The following is an 18,108-nucleotide window of genomic DNA, read 5'->3' as shown; positions in this document are numbered from 1 at the left end:
AAATGAACTTCTGTTTTGAGAAAATGATACGGGATAAGCTATGCTCTCATCTGTGAAAAGGATCAAGTCCTAATATTTCAAGAAGTATTCAGGGCTAAGGAGAAAGTCTTAAAAACAGTGCAAAATTTCTGGAACTTTAAATATCATAATTAATAGTTCATCCTTTGGCTTGGGATAAAAAAAGTATGACGATCCAAAGAGGATATTACTTATTGTTTCCTATATCTTGCATGGTTAAGATACGTTTTGCCAGCCAAACACTTATTGTCCACATAGACGTAAAGCGGAAGATGCTGACAATGGAAAGCAAAAAAACCTTTATATGGAACTGATTTAAAACTTTAATGTTTCCATTTTATTCTCCTATTCTGGATATAAGCCACATGCAAAATAATGCATTTTGGAAAAAATCTCAAATATCATACAAATGATGGGGTCTAAATTAGCTGTTATTGCTCAAGAAAGATCTTGGAGGCATTGTGGATAGCGCTCTTAAAACACCCACTCAATATGCAACAGCAGCAGTCAAAAAAGCTAGCCAAATGTTCAGAACCATTAGGAAAGGGACAGATAATTAAGACAAAAAATATCAATCATGTAAAACCATGGTATGCCCATACCTTAAATACTGCATGCAGTTCTGGTCACCTCATCAAAAAAAGTTATATTAGAAATGGAAAAGGCACAGAGACTCAGACTTTAAGGTCAGAAAGGACCATTATGATCATCTAGTCTGACCTCCTGCACAATGCAGGCCATACAATTTCACCCATCCACTTCTATAACAAACTCCTAACCTACGTCTGAGTTATTGAAGTCTTCAAATTGTGGTTTGAAGACCTCAAGCTGCAGAGAATCCTCCAGCAAGTGACCCATGCCCCACCCATACCCAGAGAAGGGTAACAAAAATAATTAAGGGTATGGGACAGATTCTGTAGGCCTGAGACCTGATCAAACCCCACCATACTAAACCAGCCTTGGCTGAAACTCAGGGAGTTCACCATTAACATTGAAATGAAAAGCGCCACCTCAGAAATGTCCCTAATGAGAGTTATAACCACCAAGGTTGTAAAGGCACTGGAAAATTAGGGAGAATATAGAAAGATAGATACTCAACAAATGATAAGATAAGCTCTGACCAGCATTTTATGCTGACCATCAGCACAAATAGAGGTGGTCACAACTGAGGCCAGGTCCAGACTAGAGCTTTAAATCGATTTTAAGAGCTCTAAATCGATTTAAAGCTGTAACCGTCCACACTACAGAGTGCATAAAATCGATTTTAAGGGTCCCTAAAATCGATTTTGGAACTCCATCAAAACGAGAGGAGTAACCCCAAAATCGATTTTTTAAAATCGATTTTATGATAGTGTGGACGGCCATCGAAGTTAATGGCCTCCGGGACGTATCCCACAGTGCTCTAGTGGCCGCTCTACACAGGTAAAGGTACTCTTCTGCTGGCCAGGTAAACAGGAAAAGCCCCGAGAAGTTTGAAATTCCATTTCCTGCTTGCACAGCGTGGAGCTCTCAGCAGCAGAGAGAAGAATGCAGTCTCCTGAAAATAGGAAAAGAGCTCCAGCATGGAGCACACAGGAGTTACTCGATCTGATAGCTGTATGGGGAGAAGAGTCAGTTCGTCTGCTCGAGCACAGTTCTGAAAGCAATGAGAAAACCTTTGAAAAAATTTCTAATGCCATGCGGGAGAGGGGACATACCAGGGACTCGTTACAGTGCCGAGTGAAAGTGAAAGAGCTCAGACAGGCGTATCAGAAGACCAAAGCAGCAAAGGGCAGGTCAGGCTCTGCCCCCAAAACATGCCGGTTCTACGACGAGCTTAACGCAATATTGGGGAACAGCGCAACGACGAACCCCCCCTTGTCTGTTGATTCAGAGGTGGGTGTCGTGATTCCTGCAACTACGGAAGATTTATTTGATGGCGATGATCAGTATGATGAGGACCAAGAGGAGGAGGCTCCAGCAGAGAGCACAGAGCATTTTATCCCCCCAAACAGCCAGGATCTTTTCCTCACCCTTACTGAGGTTCCCTGCCAGCCATCTCAAGGCAGTACTCCAGAAAATGAAGCTGAGAGACCGTCCTCTGGTGAGTGTAATTTTTTTTACTAAAAGCTTTGGTTTAATGTAAGCCTTTTTTACTGGGTGCTTCAAATCAGTACCTGTACTTAGAGTCACTGACCAAGTAGATTAAAAACCTTTCCTAAAACAGTGACCCATGAGGTGGTTTTTAGAAAAGTCTCCATTGTAACAGGGCGGATTCATCCTGCTTGTTGGGGGAACGCGAGAGCAAACCGGGGAAGGAGAGTAACTTCGCCGCGGTTTGCTCTCGCGTTCCCCAAACCACCGAGCAAACCGCAGGCAAGGAGACCTGCTTGTTCGGGGACCGCGAGAGCAAACCGGGGAAGGAGAGTAGCTTCGCCGCGGTTTGCTCTCCCGTTCCCCGAACCACCGAGCAAACCGCAGGCAAGGAGACCTGCTTGTTCGGGGACCGCGAGAGCAAACCGGGGAAGGAGAGTAGCTTCGCCGCGGTTTGCTCTCGCGTTCCCCGAACCACCGAGCAAACCGCAGGCAAGGAGACCTGCTTGTTCGGGGAACGCGAGAGCAAAGCAGGGAAGGAGACCAGCTTCGCCGCGGTTTGCTCTCGCGTTCCCCGAACCACCGAGCAAACCGCAGGCAAGGAGACCTGCTTGTTCGGGGAACGCGAGAGCAAAGCGGGGAAGGAGACCAGCTTCGCCGCGGTTTGCTCTCCCGTTCCCCGAACCACCGAGCAAACCGCAGGCAAGGAGACCTGCTTGTTCGGGGAACGCGAGAGCAAACCGGGGAAGGAGAATAGCTTCGCCGCGGTTTGCTCTCCCGTTCCCCGAACCACCCAGCAAACCGCAGGCAAGGAGACCTGCTTGTTCGGGGAACGCGAGAGCAAAGCAGGGAAGGAGACCAGCTTCGCCGCGGTTTGCTCTCGCGTTCCCCGAACCACCGAGCAAACCGCAGGCAAGGAGACCTGCTTGTTCGGGGAACGCGAGAGCAAAGCAGGGAAGGAGACCAGCTTCGCCGCGGTTTGCTCTCGCGTTCCCCGAACCACCGAGCAAACCGCAGGCAAGGAGACCTGCTTGTTCGGGGAACGCGAGAGCAAAGCAGGGAAGGAGACCAGCTTCGCCGCGGTTTGCTCTCGCGTTCCCCGAACCACCGAGCAAACCGCAGGCAAGGAGACCTGCTTGTTCGGGGAACGCGAGAGCAAAGCAGGGAAGGAGACCAGCTTCGCCGCGGTTTGCTCTCGCGTTCCCCGAACCACCGAGCAAACCGCAGGCAAGGAGACCTGCTTGTTCGGGGACCGCGAGAGCAAACCGGGGAAGGAGAGTAGCTTCGCCGCGGTTTGCTCTCCCGTTCCCCGAACCACCGAGCAAACCGCAGGCAAGGAGACCTGCTTGTTCGGGGAACGCGAGAGCAAAGCAGGGAAGGAGACCAGCTTCGCCGCGGTTTGCTCTCGCGTTCCCCGAACCACCGAGCAAACCGCAGGCAAGGAGACCTGCTTGTTCGGGGAACGCGAGAGCAAAGCAGGGAAGGAGAGTAGCTTGATTACCAGTACAATCTACTACAGGGATTACTAGCCATTATTAACTTACCATTTTCTCCAGGCACGGTCTGTGTGCTCCCCTGACCTGCGTCTGAGCAGAACTCTCTGTCCTCAGCCACAAGCAATAAGTATTAAAGGAATCCTAAGGTGACCTTGTGGTAAAGTAAAATGTTCAAGGTTCGGTAACAGGCACAGGTCAGTGAGAAAGACTGTATGCATGGTTGTGTGAAATGTGTCTCTTATGATTCTTTTATCACTCTTTCCAAACCCCACCCCCCCACACACAGCTGCACATTTCTCCAGCCTCCCTCTCGCTTCTCATCTACGTGGGGGGGGGTATCATAAGAAGACTGAGGAAAAGGAGGACGCGTGAGGACATGTTCACCGAAATTATGGCAGTAACCCGTACAGAGAGAGCTCTGCAGGGAGACTGGAAGCAACTGGTCGCAAAGTACAGGGAGGCTGCCAGTCAACGCGAAGACAGGAGGGACCAACGCGAAGACAGGAGGGACGCCAAAAATGATGTCAGGTGGCAGGAAGATCAGCGCTGGCGAGCAGCAACTCTGGATCTTCTTCGTGATCAGACTGACATCCTCCGCGATATGCTGCAAGAGCTCCGTGGTTTCAGAATGCCCCTACAGCCCGTGTATAACCTCCCTCAGTACTCACCCTGTCCCACACCTTCCAGAACCAGGCGTGTAAGAACGCGTGGGGGAAGGCTCTCTGCACCAGCCCCCTCCACTGCTGCGGACACTCCAACCAGAAGGCTTTCATTAGATTGAAAAGCCCTTTGTGTCCTGTTTTTTCCCTCCTCTAATGATCCAAACTTCTCCCATGGCACCTTTGCCTATTTTTACTCTCAGGTCATGCTATTAAGGCAGTGTGACTGTAGTTTGGTAATGAACTAAAGCAAGCAGCTTTGGAAAGCTGCACGGAAGCTAGTTATCAGCATCAGGATTTGACAATTGGGGATATGGGTAATAAAGGGAAAACAAAGAAAGCAGCCATACCGTAACCTGGTCCATGAGAATTCTTGTTCTGTCTTCTCTGATGCACCTTCTTCTTTCAAACCTCCCTCCCCCTTCCTCCATACCTCCCTCGCTCCGTCCCCCATAGAACGCTGAGTTATGAAATTTCATGCACAGTACTGTAACAACAAGCATGATGCTTGATTGATGAAAGGGTCTGATTTTAAATAAAGAACACAATTCTTGTAACAAATAGTAGTAACTTTATTTTCAATAAAAAAGCAGTTAAGGAAGGTTGCAGGTACTGTGCCTAGCAGCAGACGGAAGCAGCTAATGGTGGAGGTAGGTAATAATTGGGAAATACAGAATTATATGTTTTCCAATGGACAGCTCTCGCAAGTAACCTAAGCAAGCAATTGAGGAATGCTGCAGGCAAAGTATCTTGCAGCAGCAACACCGCATAGACGGGGAGGGCAGCAATCAATTGAAAGGAAAATCAGCATTCAAACTGTACCCTGGCACATGAGGAAGCTACTTTTCAGTGCTTCTCTGATGCGCACAGCATCCTGGTGAGATCTTCTAATTGCCCTGGTGTCCGGCTGCGCATAATCAGCGGCCAGGTGGTTTACCTCAGTCTCCCACCCCGCTATAAAGGCCTCCCCCTTGCTCTCACAGAGATTGTGGAGCACACAGCAAGCAGCAATGACAAAGGGGATATTGGTTTGGCTAAGATCTGAGCGAGTAAGAAGCGTTCGCCATCTCGCCTTAAGCCTGCCAAATGCACATTCTACCACCATTCTGCACTTGCTCAGCCTGTAATTAAACAACTCCTGAGCACTGTCAAGGCTGCCTGTGTATGGCTTCATTAGCCAGGGCATCAAGGGGTAGGCTGGGTCCCCAAGGATAACTATAGGCATTTGGACATCTCCAACTGTTATTCTCTGATCAGGGAAGTAGGTCCCTTGCTGCAGCCGTTTAAACAGTGTAGTGCTCCTGAAGACACGTGCGTCGTGAACCCTTCCTGGCCATCCCACGTGGATGTTGGTGAAACGTCCCTTGTGATCCACCAGGGCTTGCAGAACCATCGAAAAGTACCCCTTGCGGTTAATGTACTGGGCACCCTGGTGTTCCGCTGCCAAAATAGGGATGTGGGTTCCATCTATGGCCCCCCCACAGTTAGGGAATCCCATTGCAGCAAAGCCATCCACAATGGCCTGCACATTTCCCAGAGTCACAACCTTTCGAAGCAGCAGCTTAATGATTGCTTTGGATACTTCCAGCACAGCAGCCCCCACAGTAGATTTGCCCACTCCAAATTGATTCCCGACTGACCGGTAGCTGTCTGGCGTTGCAAGCTTCCATATGGCTATTGCCACTCGCTTTTCCACTGTGAGGGCTGGTCTCATCCTGGTATTATGCCGCTTCAGGACAGGAGAAAGCGAGTCACAAAGTTCAAAGAAAGTGCTCTTACGCATGCGAAAGTTCCGCAGCCACTGCGAATCGTCCCACACCTGCAGGACTATGCGGTCCCACCAGTCAGTGCTTGTTTCCCGTGCCCAAAAGCGGCGCGGAACGGGTAGAACCTCACCCATAACCGTCAGGAGCTCCAACGTGCAGGGGCCCGGGGAGTCAGAAAACTCGTTCTCCAGTTCGTCATCGCTGTCGTCCCCGCATTCAAGCATTCTCTCTTGCATTTCTGCATCATGGGTCAGCAGTGATAGAACGAGAATGCATGAATTATTTACAGCGTTCGCGATCAAGGACAAGAGCAGACCTGGATCCATGCTTGCTGCAAAATGGCGTTTCCCTCACTGCAGCCAGTAAAAACAGCGCGAACTGTGTGCCGTTTACAGGAAGGGGGGGGGGCTGTACCCAGAACCACCCAGGACGGGGACTTTGATCCCATCATGCACTGGGCTAGTAACCCATAATTCCAAAGGGCAGGGACCCGTGCAGGAACTGTGGGATAGGTACCCAGAGTGCAACGCTCAGGGAAAAGATGGACGCCAGGGAACATGGACGCTCAACATCGATGTAAGTAGCCCTAGTGTGGACGCGCAAAATCGATTTTATAAAGCCTGCTTTATAAAATCGATTTTAATAACATCGATTTTACCCTGTAGTGTGGACATGGGCTGTGTTACAATTTGGGCATGAAAGAAAAAATGTAAAGAACTTGGGTCGGAAAGAGGACACATAGGTCCCAGTGCATAACTGGTTAAAATTTGTTATTTAGGAGTGTGGGATAATGAGATAGGTTTAGTCAATTTGAAGGAGGTAGCTAGTTTTACCTATACAATGTAAATAAAAAATAATGTTCTTTGGGGACCATTTCCAGACTGTATTTCAACATCAAGCTGCAGGAACTCTGACCCTTCTGCATCTTGACTGGCCATCGGGTTAAATTTGTCTGTATATTGGGAGTGGTGAGCATAACAGATTTGCTTGGTATCCGTATTCTGTGTGTGTTACTAATAAATAGATGTTTAGTGAACAGCTGTTTAAAGCTCTTTCACTGGGAAAAGACCCGCAGACCCCTGAGTCCCGAGGGAAAGGGCAGGTACTTAAATTGACCAGGTTTCTTTCTGAGACTCACAGGCAAGGATAGGTGCCTTATACCTTGAGCCCTTGGAAGGGAAAGGGTGGGGGTGCCCTAACTGACCAGGTCACACCTTGACCCCTTGGTAGAGTATAGGCAGGGTGCCCTAGATTTTTGCAGGTAACAATTCCTTATGAGGAGAGATTTAAAAGCCTGGGACTGTTCAGCTTAGAAGAGAGACAACTAATGGAGTATATGATAGAGGTCTTAAAATCATGAATGGTGTGAATAAAGTGAATAGGGAAGTGTTATTTACTCTGTCACATAACACAAGGGGGCACCCAATAAAATCAATAGGTTTACAACAAATCAGAGGAAGTACTTCTTCATACAATGCACAGTCACCCCGTGGAACTCATTGCCTGGGGATGTTGTGAAGACCAAAAGTATAACTGGGTTGAAAAAAGAATTAAATACATTCAGGAAGGATAGGTCCATCAATGGCTATTAGCCAAGATGGTCAGGGATCCAACCTCATGCTCTCGGTGTCCCTTGGCCTCTGACTGCCAGATGCTGGGACTGGACACCAGGGAACAGATCACTTGATAATTGCCCTGTTCTGTTCCTTTCCTTTAATGCATCGGGCATTGACCACTGTCAGATAACAGGATACGGGGCTAGATGGACCATTGGTCTGACCCAGTATGGTCACTCTTTTGTTCACATTACACATTTAATTTTCTAAACTGTTTCTCAGTTTCCCAAACAGTATTATTCAAAGGTGGTAAGAATTTTGTGAAATGTATTTCTATTGACTCATATGAGAGAGTAAACAGTTCCCTTGAAACACTGCAAAACTTACCTGCTTCTCAAAGGATGCTAATAGCAGAATCAATTGCATACCACTGGCATTACTCTAAAACAAGGATTAGGAAATGAGGAAAATCTAATACAGGAAGATATACAAGACAACATGTTAAGGTGCCTCACAAATTAAGTTAATGGGACTCAAATAAAATTGTTTTTATTTACTGTGAAGGCTTGAGGATACAAATAACAACAACAAGTAACTGCACACCGCACCATAACAACTCTAGCTCAGGAACCAATCCATGCAACAAACCTCGATGCCAACTCTGCCCACATATCTACACCAGCGACACCATCACAGGACCTAACCAGATCAGCCACACCATCACTGGTTCATTCACCTGCACATCCACCAATGTAATATACGCCATCAGATGCCAGCAATGCCCCTCTGCTATGTACATCGGCCAAACTGGACAGTCTCTACGGAAAAGGATAAATGGACACAAATCAGACATTAGGAATGGCAATATACAAAAACCTGTAGGGGAGCACTTCAACCTCCCTGGCCACACTATTGCAGACCTTAAGGTGGCCATCCTGCAGCAAAAAAACTTCAGGACCAGACTTCAAAGAGAAACTGCTGAGCTTCAGTTCATCTGCAAATTTGACACCATCAGCTCAGGATTGAACAAAGACTGTGAATGGCTTGCCAACTACAGAACTAGTTTCTCCTCTCTTGGTTTTCACACCTCAACTGCTAGAACAGGGCCTCATCCTCCCTGATTGAACTGACCTTGTTATCTCTAGCTTGCTTGCTAGCATATATATACTGCCCCTGGAAATTTCCACCACATGCATCTGAAGAAGTGGGTATTCACCCACGAAAGCTCATGCTCCAAAACGTCTGTTAGTCTATAAGGTGCCACAGGATTCTTTGCTGCAACAACAAGTTGAGCAGCATACACAGAGGAGGGCATCAGATGGAAGCAAAGGTACAAACATGGAAGGAGGAGGAAGGGAAGATGTAATATATATTTTAAGACACAATCTCTCACTGTCTTGTTTCTCTTTCAAACTTAAGATATTCAGGACAAAGACTATTGTTTGCGTCTTTTACAGCATTGAGCACTCAGTTTGCAACATCTTAAAAGCCAGGATAAGGAGTCTGAACTTTATTTTGTGGAAACAGGATTTAATGAATCGTCTTGAGGCAAGGATCACAGTCAAAGAGGCAGGAATAGTTTTTGATATAATATCAGCTAACAGTATCAGACAAAGCGACTATTGTACTCCAAGCATCAAGAAATAAATATTCAATAATAAACTTTAGCTAAATTTACACTGTTCATAATGGTTTTAGGAGGTACAGTTTAAGATTGAATTAGTGCTTTTGTAATTATACTTTACTAAGTACATTTAAAAAAAAGACAGCGAGAAAGGAGATAGATTAACAGATCTAAAATCTGCCCCTTCTTTATCCCCACTACTAAAAATCTAGGTTCCCTCTTGTAAGGATTGTTTTAAATGACATCCTTTCAGGCCTTCACAATTCTTGATTCTCCTCTGTTCAACCTCTCTGACATGAACTAAAACAAACAATCTTATTATGGTGTATTAAGTATCAATAGCCTACCCATAAACCTATATTGTGCAGCCTAGGGAATTCAATTCAAAGGATAATTAGTTCAAGTGACTCTGTTAATTATTGTAAAATTCAATGCTTCATGTATAACCAGTAGCTTTCTGAGGAGCAACTGTAAAGCAACACTTTACCATGCACTCTTCCTGCAAGGATGATCACGTGGGCAGTTTGCCAGTTCACTGCACCACTAAAGCCAATTATCTCTATTAAACATTCTCTTCTGTGCAACTGACTGAAATATACTACTAATCAACTACATTTCTAATCTAGGGCTATTATAAGCGTTCCGATAAAATTTCCCTGCTAGATAGGCATTTCAAATCAGGTTACTATTTTAGCATACAACAGAATATGAAAGCTATCCATACATTTGTGGCAAACATAATTGGTATCCATGAAGTAGTACCTAGAGAAACACTTGTCAGTCAAAAAGTGACTAAAAGTCTGGAGCCCAATAGATGGAAAGAAAAAATTGTTTTATTTAAATATAAGTTCACTCAAGACATGATATATATTGAATATTTTCCATTTAGAATGAAGAATTTCTATGGAGCTATCCAATGTTTCTTTGCCAATCCTTTATGAAAATACCAGGGGGTTGGGTGGGAGGGGGAAGAGATGCAAGTATCTGCTAATTAAAAAAATGTCCCTTCATTCATTGAATACTATTTTAAAAAGTTGGGCAAATAACATATAACTTAAGGCAGCAAGATGCAAAAACTTCAATTTACATAATATTTTTGCATCTTATTTTACATTAAAAAGGCAGAAATATCATTAACTTGCCATGTTGCTATGTATCCTCTGATATAATCGGAAGAAACAAATTTGGAGTCCATCCATGTACTATAGTCTACAAAAGTCAGTTTAATTTTTCTCTTTAAAAACATTCATACTATGTAAATAGGAAAAAACAAAAGAGGGGATGTGAGCTGCAGCACAAAAAAAGAATTCACTGCTGAGCAAACAGACAGTTGCTGGTTCCTTAGATTACTGAAAAAAGTGAAAAATGTGAATGCTGGCCTAACTAGTAGAGACAAAAAGTGTATTTGGCCTAAACACTCTCATTTTACTCCTGCACGTGAACTCATGTTCTCTTCAAACTCTGACCTGTGCATGATGCCATGCACTTAGAAAAACCACAGTAGATGTTTTAAAATCCATTTCACAATATGCCACCACCCATCCATTACTAAAATATAAGTAGTAACTTCAGATATAGTAAAAGCAACCTTTTAAATAATTAGAGTCTGAATGAGTTGTTTTAAGTTCATTAAAAATGTGACTTCCTTTACCTTCAAAGGAAATTGACAATTCACTATATTGACAAGCTGAATCAGTTTGATGAGGCACTTTGTATTGTGTGCGCTCTTTGGAGTGTTGTTACAAAACTATTTCGAGCGGGAAAACAGGACCAGGTGTAAAGAAACCTAAATTAATTCCTTTATAAATTATACTGATACGGACTATAATTAAATGTTAACATTTCCACTATAAATTTTGTTTTGTAATTTGCATCAAACTGAAACTTGTCAAAACAACTTAATCCAGACAGAACATATTTTTTAAAACAAATTTATTCAAATTGGTGTAGGCATTTTTATAAGGAGAAATGGCAACACTCTAAGGTGTCAGAGTGTCACCATCTAACAAAAGAGAGACAGAAATAGCCAAGTTCTTTTAGTACTTAAAAGGGGAGGTTACTTACTTTTGGCCTTGTCTATACTACAGAGTTCTGTCGACAAAAGGCAGCTTTTCCAAACAAAACAGTGGAGATGTACACACTACAATGCGACTTTTGGCAAAAAAACAACCACCACCACCACCACCACCACCTTCTGTTTTGGCAACAAAATAAAACCACATCAACAAGAGGCATAGGACTTTTTGCAGCAAAGTTTTATCAATGAAGTGACAGTGTAGACACCGTGCTTGGTTTTGTTGCCATAAATAGCCTCCAGGAGGTGCACCAGAATACCCATCTGGACCACTCTGGTCCGCACTTCAAAGTCGTGGACAAGGTGATGAACTTGAAGGATAATGAGGAGTCCACAGCAGGGTCATCCGGTGTGGCGGCAAGTCAGGAATTCTTTGCCACTCGTAAAGTGTTCGGCCAGTCCCAGCATTCCCTCTCCAGCAAGCACGAAGCAGGAGAGGAGACCCCTGGTAAGTGATTTATTTGTGTTGATACTGTTTGGTTATATGACATACAGCTGTTCTTTGCTTTGTATACTGTACGACTCGGTGAAGGGATAGAAATGTGGAAGATTAGTTGGGTTTGAGTGTGCTTCAAATCACCCTGTGAAACTAAGCTGTGTGGTGGAAAAGTGTGCTGATGCACACCGAGATTTCACAGGAATCCTCCAGAGAGATCTCTAGGAAGCTTTCCTGGAGGTACTTGCCAATCCTCTACCAAAGGTTCCTTAGCAGAGCTCCCGTCACTGTAGGAAACTTTCCTGCATTACTCTGCAATCACTTGTGCAGGGACCAAACTGGCACACAGGGGAGTAGCATAGAGACTAGGTCTGAAGCCGCACACATACAGTAGATGCACCCTTGCATACCCTCAGGAGTGAGATATCTGCTGCAATGAACCCACCTTCCCATGGAAAAATGGTGGCAGAATTTACAGTAATGTCCTTAGGTGCCTGCACCGCTACCCTGGAATCACCAAAGTCTCTCTTTACCCCAGCTTCAACAATTCCCACCCACCTGGGCAGAATTCACCATTTTTAGGGTGTTAGCTGAGACGTGCGCTTGCCAAGGGTCAGTGAGAAAGTGCTTCATATTTTATATAGAGATGTATTTTTTACAACGTTTCAACACTATGCATGCACTAACAATCATACTTTTGTATATTGTTTCTTGTGCTTCTGCAGAGTTGGCCTTCAGGGGAACCCCCTATGCACCAGCTGAGTGCCTCCGCTCGATAAGGAAGCGATCAAGGCAGAGCAAGGAGGACATGTTCCAGGAGGTGCTGCAATTCTCTGAGGCAGAAAAAAGGGAAAGCAGGGAGTGGAGAGAAATGGAAAGATGGGGCAGAAAAGAAAATCAGGAGATCGTTCAAAAGGCCACTGAGCGGATGATAAAAGTAATGGGGGAGCAAACAGTGATGCTAAAGTCCCTAATCATGTTAGTCAGAACAGATGCATACTTACTCCCCTCACCACCCACAGCCCTCTCCAAACTCCTCCCACATGTTCCTTTCAACTTTCTGGAACTTCTCGGTTTCTTGTTCACTCCACCCCTTTGGACAGCTTCCAAAATGATATCTGGATTTATGCACAGCTATGAGAGACTTCCCTATACTGGTAACTCCCTTCCAACCAAGACTGTGTGTGCGTTAATTGATGTTTAATAAAAACAAAATCTCTGAAATATAACAAATCTTTGTGTTCTACAAATTATGATAGCAGCTGCTGGTAAAACATATAGATGCAGTTGAATCATTTGCTTATTGAAAACACTGATCAGGAATCATCATAAGTGTTTACAAACAAAAATTGATCTAATGAAGCAAAGATTCCTGTACAGAAATACACTTCACTGGTTCTCCGTCTCAAAATGTCACCCAAAGCCATTCCTGATTCGAATTGCTTTCCATTCTGCACCTCCAAAAGCCCTGGAATCAGGCTGCTCAAAGTCAGCAGCCAGGCAACCTGCCTCAGCACTCCACTCCTGGGCAAAGGCAGTGTACAGCAGGCAGCTATGACCATTGGAATGTTTTCCTCACTGAGATCTAACCTGCCATAAAGGCATCTCCAGCGTGCTTTTAATCTGCCAAATGCACATTCCATGGTCATTCTGCACCTACTCAGACTATTGTTGAAGCCATCCTCGCTGCTGTCCAGGTTTCCATTGTAAGGCTTCATGGGCCATAGGAATAAGTGGTACACTGGGTTTCCCAGGATCACTATGGGCATTTCAACATCCCCACTGGAATCTTGTGATCTGGTGAAAAAGTCCCTGCTTGCAGCTTTCTGTACAGGCTGGTGTTCCTGAAGATGCATGTGATGATGTTGTTGATGTCAGTGAAACGCCCATAGTTATTCACAAGCACCTGCAATACAATGGAGAAATATCCCTTTCTATTGATGTACTCTGTCGCAAGATGGTCTGGGGCCATTGCATCATGCATTCCATCTGTTGCCCCTCAACAGTTAGGGAAGCCTGCCATCCACACACACTGCCAGGAGTCACAGTCCTTTGGAGAAGGATGCCATTAATAGTCCTGCACACTTGCGTTAAAACTACCCCAATGGTCAACTTACTGACTCCACACTGATTCGTGACCAATCGGTAGCAGTCTGGAATCACCAGCTTCTGCACAGCAATTGCCACACGTTTCTACACTGAGAGGGCTACTCTCATTTTGGTGTCCTGGTGCCTCAGGGCTGGGGAAACCTTTGCACACAGTTTCAGGAAGGTGGCTTTCCCCATCCAAAAGTTCTGTAGCCACTGCTCATCAGCCCAGACCTGCACAACAACGTGATCCCACCACTTAGTGCTTGTTTCCTGAGCCCAATAGTGGCAGTCCCCAGTGTTCAGTTACTCCATGAATGCCAAAAGTAATCTGGTGTTGTTTCTTTCTATGGCATGCAACAGGTCAGGCAACCTTGATTCCTGTTCAGATAGCAAGCTCATGATATACTGCATGGCCATCCATGAAGTGTTAATGACAGTTACCACAACAGTAGAGAGCAGTGCAGGATCTATCCTTTCACACAGACATGGTGGGCACACACTAAACAGGAGCCATTGAAAAATGCCATGAAATGCAGTCGGAAGCCCACAGAATGCTGGGATGGAAAACAATGCATCATGGGACGTTTTTGTTGAGCTAATATTTGCTCATTAATTTCTTCTACAGTGATTTTATAATGAATTTTTCATGAACTGGCAACGTCTTTCCAGAACTTTCACATAGATGAGATTATGCCAGCTTTCTCAGATACAGTCTTTTGCATCTGGATTTCTTACATTTGAGGGGGAGAGGGGAAGATTCACAGATAAACAGTCTCTGTGATATAGAATTAGAACGTTAGTGAGCCTCAACTTGAAAAAAATAAATAGTGATCTAATTCAAACTTGACTGAACTAAGCTGCATGGCTCCAAGGTGCTCTTCACATCTGATTTATCTGAGCATGTTGGAAGGAGATACTACAAAGTAGAGCAAGCAAAACTTGTAAGCCATAAGCATCAAGGACAAGGCTAAGAAACCATTCTTTTCAATTCAACAAGCCACATAAGGGAAGACTGGCATTCCAGAATCCCCAAGGCTGATCACTCTGGGGAGAGGATGTCATGAAAATTACTAACAGGCCACTCCGCCTTTGACCAGTCTCTCTCTGCACCTGAATGAGGCTCACTAACAAGAATCACTGTGCCAGCAGATCATCACTGTCTGGCTCTTTGTCTGCAGTTCCACCTCCTACTCTAGGACTTCAAATGACTGAGAGATGAAGAAGCTGTGAAATGAAGGCTAGTTACTTGTAACTGAGGTTCTTCAAGATGTACTTTTGGGATATGCAACTGGTACCACTGAATGGTGGAAACTTCTGTAAATAGTGTCTGTTAGAATGTAAGTGCTGACATGCGCATGTGTCGCCTCAGCATTTTAAAGTGTTCTGAAGGGTGTGAAAAAGAGCATGGCAGTAGCTACCACCTCAATCCCTTCCATTGCTAATGCAAAGTATAGAATAATTAGGACTCCTTAAAAAAGGGGAAAGAGGATGGTAGTGTGTGTGAATATGCAGAGTCCATTTCAAAGAACCTCAAGAAACATTTATTTCTTCTAGTGACCTCTGCATAATTCCACTTTTGGGTCAGTTTGGTCAGCAGTGCATATTAAATGGATGGTGGGACAAGGTGTCCTAATTAAACAAACAGTCCTTTCAAATTGAGTACAAGACCTAGCAGCTATGCCTAATGTTTAGCAAACATTTATTGAGCTCTGTTGTCACGGGGTGTGAGGGAGTCAAGGCCCTGCACCCCCGGCTTCCTGCGATTCACCATGACTCTCAGCCAGCCAGTAAAACAGAAAGTTTACGTAGATGACAGGAACACAGTCCGGTACAAACAACAGGATCCCCCTTTAGTTAGGTCCATCTATGGGCCCCAGGGAGGCCACAGTCCCATTGGGAAGCCCAAGCCCCGTCGGGGCACCCCTCTCCATTACCCAGCCAGCTCCAAACTGAAACTCTCTCCAGCCAACTCACTCAGCCTCCCCCCAGCTCCTCCCACAGTCTGTGTGTCCTTTGTCCAATTTCCCGGGCAGAGGTGTGACCTGGCCTCCAACCCCACTTCTAGGTTCCCATGTTACATCTTCCCTTCTTCAAAGGCAGTCCCAGCAAAACACTCCCCTGCAATCTTCCCGGGTCATTACTCCCCAGTCAGTATTCAAATAACACATCAAGAACATTCCCACTTCGTCACATCTGTGCAGCTGCTTTACACATTTAAATTACTGGAACGTCTAAAGTATGCTGCTGAAGCAGCAACTACACTAGTAAAATGTGTATTAATAGCAGTAAGTGGAGAATGTGAAACATTCTTGTAACTGACTTCTACACACAGTCTGCCCATCTAGTTAAAGTTTGAACAGAAACAGCTTTTCCCTTACAGGAAATGAACAGTTTATGTGAGATTCTGCATAGAAAATGAACAGTTTACGTGAGATTCTGAACTCTCTAATTCAGTGGTTCCCAAACTTGTTCTGCCACTTGTGCAGGGAAAGCCTTTGGCAATCTGGGCTGGTTTGTGTACCTGCTGTGTTCGCAGGTCCAGCCGACCGCGGCTCTCACCATTATAAATGCTGGAGGCGAGGCCGGGTTTGGGGTGGAGGTTGACAGCTTGAGACACCACATGTAATAACCTCAGGACCCCTGAGGGGTCCGGACCCCAGTTTGAAAACCTGTTTTAGGTCATACCATTTTATAGTTGTTTTTTTTTTTTTAATTATGTAGTACAAGCTCAAGAGAAAGAGTTCTCAAAAGTTGTCAGAGTCCTGTTGCCCATGCTGTGAGATGTAGCGCTTCAGGTTCTGGATGGTACACTCTTCCCCCTTGTTATGATAGGAGATCTGGTAATACTGGTAAGCATTTGAATTTCCCTCTAGAGAGGAGAAACATGTCTGTGTCCTATTGCTGTCTTAGACATACTGGAGCAACTAGTATCATTTTGGCTGAGTCCTGTCTAATCTTTTTTGCCATCAATGGGGGCTGCTAGAAGTCCCTTGGCCAGCGCCACTTCCAGCAGCTCCCATTGGCCTGGAGCAGCGATCAGCCATACCTGCAGACGGGGCAGGTAAACAAGCCAGGCCGGCTTGCCAGGGGCTTTCCCTACACAAGAAGCAACCCCATTTTGAGAAACACTTTAATAAGAATCTGAGGTGCGTAGAAAGGTCACATCGTGTATTGGAAATAGTTCTGTCCTAAGACAAAATGAAGGTAATTTCCATGAGATGGTTGAATGGAACTATGGAAGTAAACATCTTTGAGATTGGTACGCTGCTCTCAATCTAGAGAAGAGAGAGAATGGATGACTAAACTGAGAGTTAGCATCCTGAGCATATCTGTTTAGTTTTCTCAGACCTAGGATTGGTTGGAAGCCTCCATCCTTTTTCGGAATTAGAAAATTAGAGTAAAAACCCTGATTCCTGAGACCTTCCAGAACCTCCTTTATCACTTCCTGTAATAACGGAGAATGGACTTCTGCCCTCAGAAAACTGGCATGAGAGGGGTCCCTGAAAAGGGAAGGGAAGAGATAGCGGAATGGAGGAATGGTCTTGACCTGGAATGGTGTAATCCTCTTCTATAATATCCAATACCCCTCTGTCCATACTGATTTTTTTTTTTAAAGACACTCTCCAAAGGGTGGAGAATAAAAGTCTAAACTCGGTTTGCTGCTCTCGGCTGTAATCTCAAACTTGAGGTCTAAAATTAGGCGAAGAAGGAGTCACAGAAGAATTCTTTGGACTCACCTTGGGTTTGGAGGATCTTTTCATATATTGACACTCAGAAATTAGGAGGATGCTGTTATTGATACTGAGGTCTTCTTTGAGAGTAGCAAGATGACAAAAAAGATGAGTAATATTGCCTCTGGTATCTGAATGAGGGTGCAGGAGCATCCTGGACTGCAATATGCCTTAATTTGAGGCAAGAGAGAGGTTTCTCAGACAGCTTTAACAGGTTATTAAGGTACATTTTAGTCATGGGTATTTTTAGTAAAAAAGTCATGGACAGATCACGGACATAAACAAAAGTTCATGGGCACATGATCTGTCCATGACTTTTACTAAAAATAACCACTATGACTAAAACTTAGGCATGGGGTTAGGGGTGCTCTGGGGGGGAGGACCAGGGCACTGTAGGTGCTGGGGGGGGGGGTGACCCAAGACCCCTGCTGGTGCTGGGAGAGGAGGGGACCAGGCCACGATACACAGCCTGGGACTCCCGCTGGTACGGGGGGTGGGGGGGGTGGCAGCTTCCTACCAGCTCCGTCCCTGCAGCTCCTAGGTGACAGAGGCAGGGGCTCCTCCTCTGCTTCCACCAAAGCACC

The 18,108-nt window shown here is 45.2% G+C and overlaps 1 protein-coding gene across 4 annotated transcripts in view; it reads right to left on the bottom strand.

Annotated features, from left to right (window-relative positions):
* NCK2 (NCK adaptor protein 2) overlaps positions 1–18,108 on the bottom strand; it is a 166,497-nt gene that overhangs the window by 106,220 nt on the left and 42,169 nt on the right. Inside the window, exon 2 of one of the 4 annotated variants that reach the window (XM_050922578.1) lies at positions 12,398–12,535. The exons of the other annotated variants lie outside the window; for them this stretch is intronic. The gene's annotated coding sequence lies outside the window, so the exon portion shown is untranslated. The remainder of the gene's footprint in view (positions 1–12,397; positions 12,536–18,108) is intronic. 4 annotated transcript variants of the gene reach the window in all.

The sequence above is a fragment of the Gopherus flavomarginatus genome, chromosome 1, assembly GCF_025201925.1.
Source record: "Gopherus flavomarginatus isolate rGopFla2 chromosome 1, rGopFla2.mat.asm, whole genome shotgun sequence".
Lineage (NCBI taxonomy): Eukaryota > Metazoa > Chordata > Testudines > Testudinidae > Gopherus > Gopherus flavomarginatus.
The sequence above is the reverse complement of the archived record's forward strand: the minus strand, read 5'-3'. Positions and strand labels throughout refer to the sequence as shown.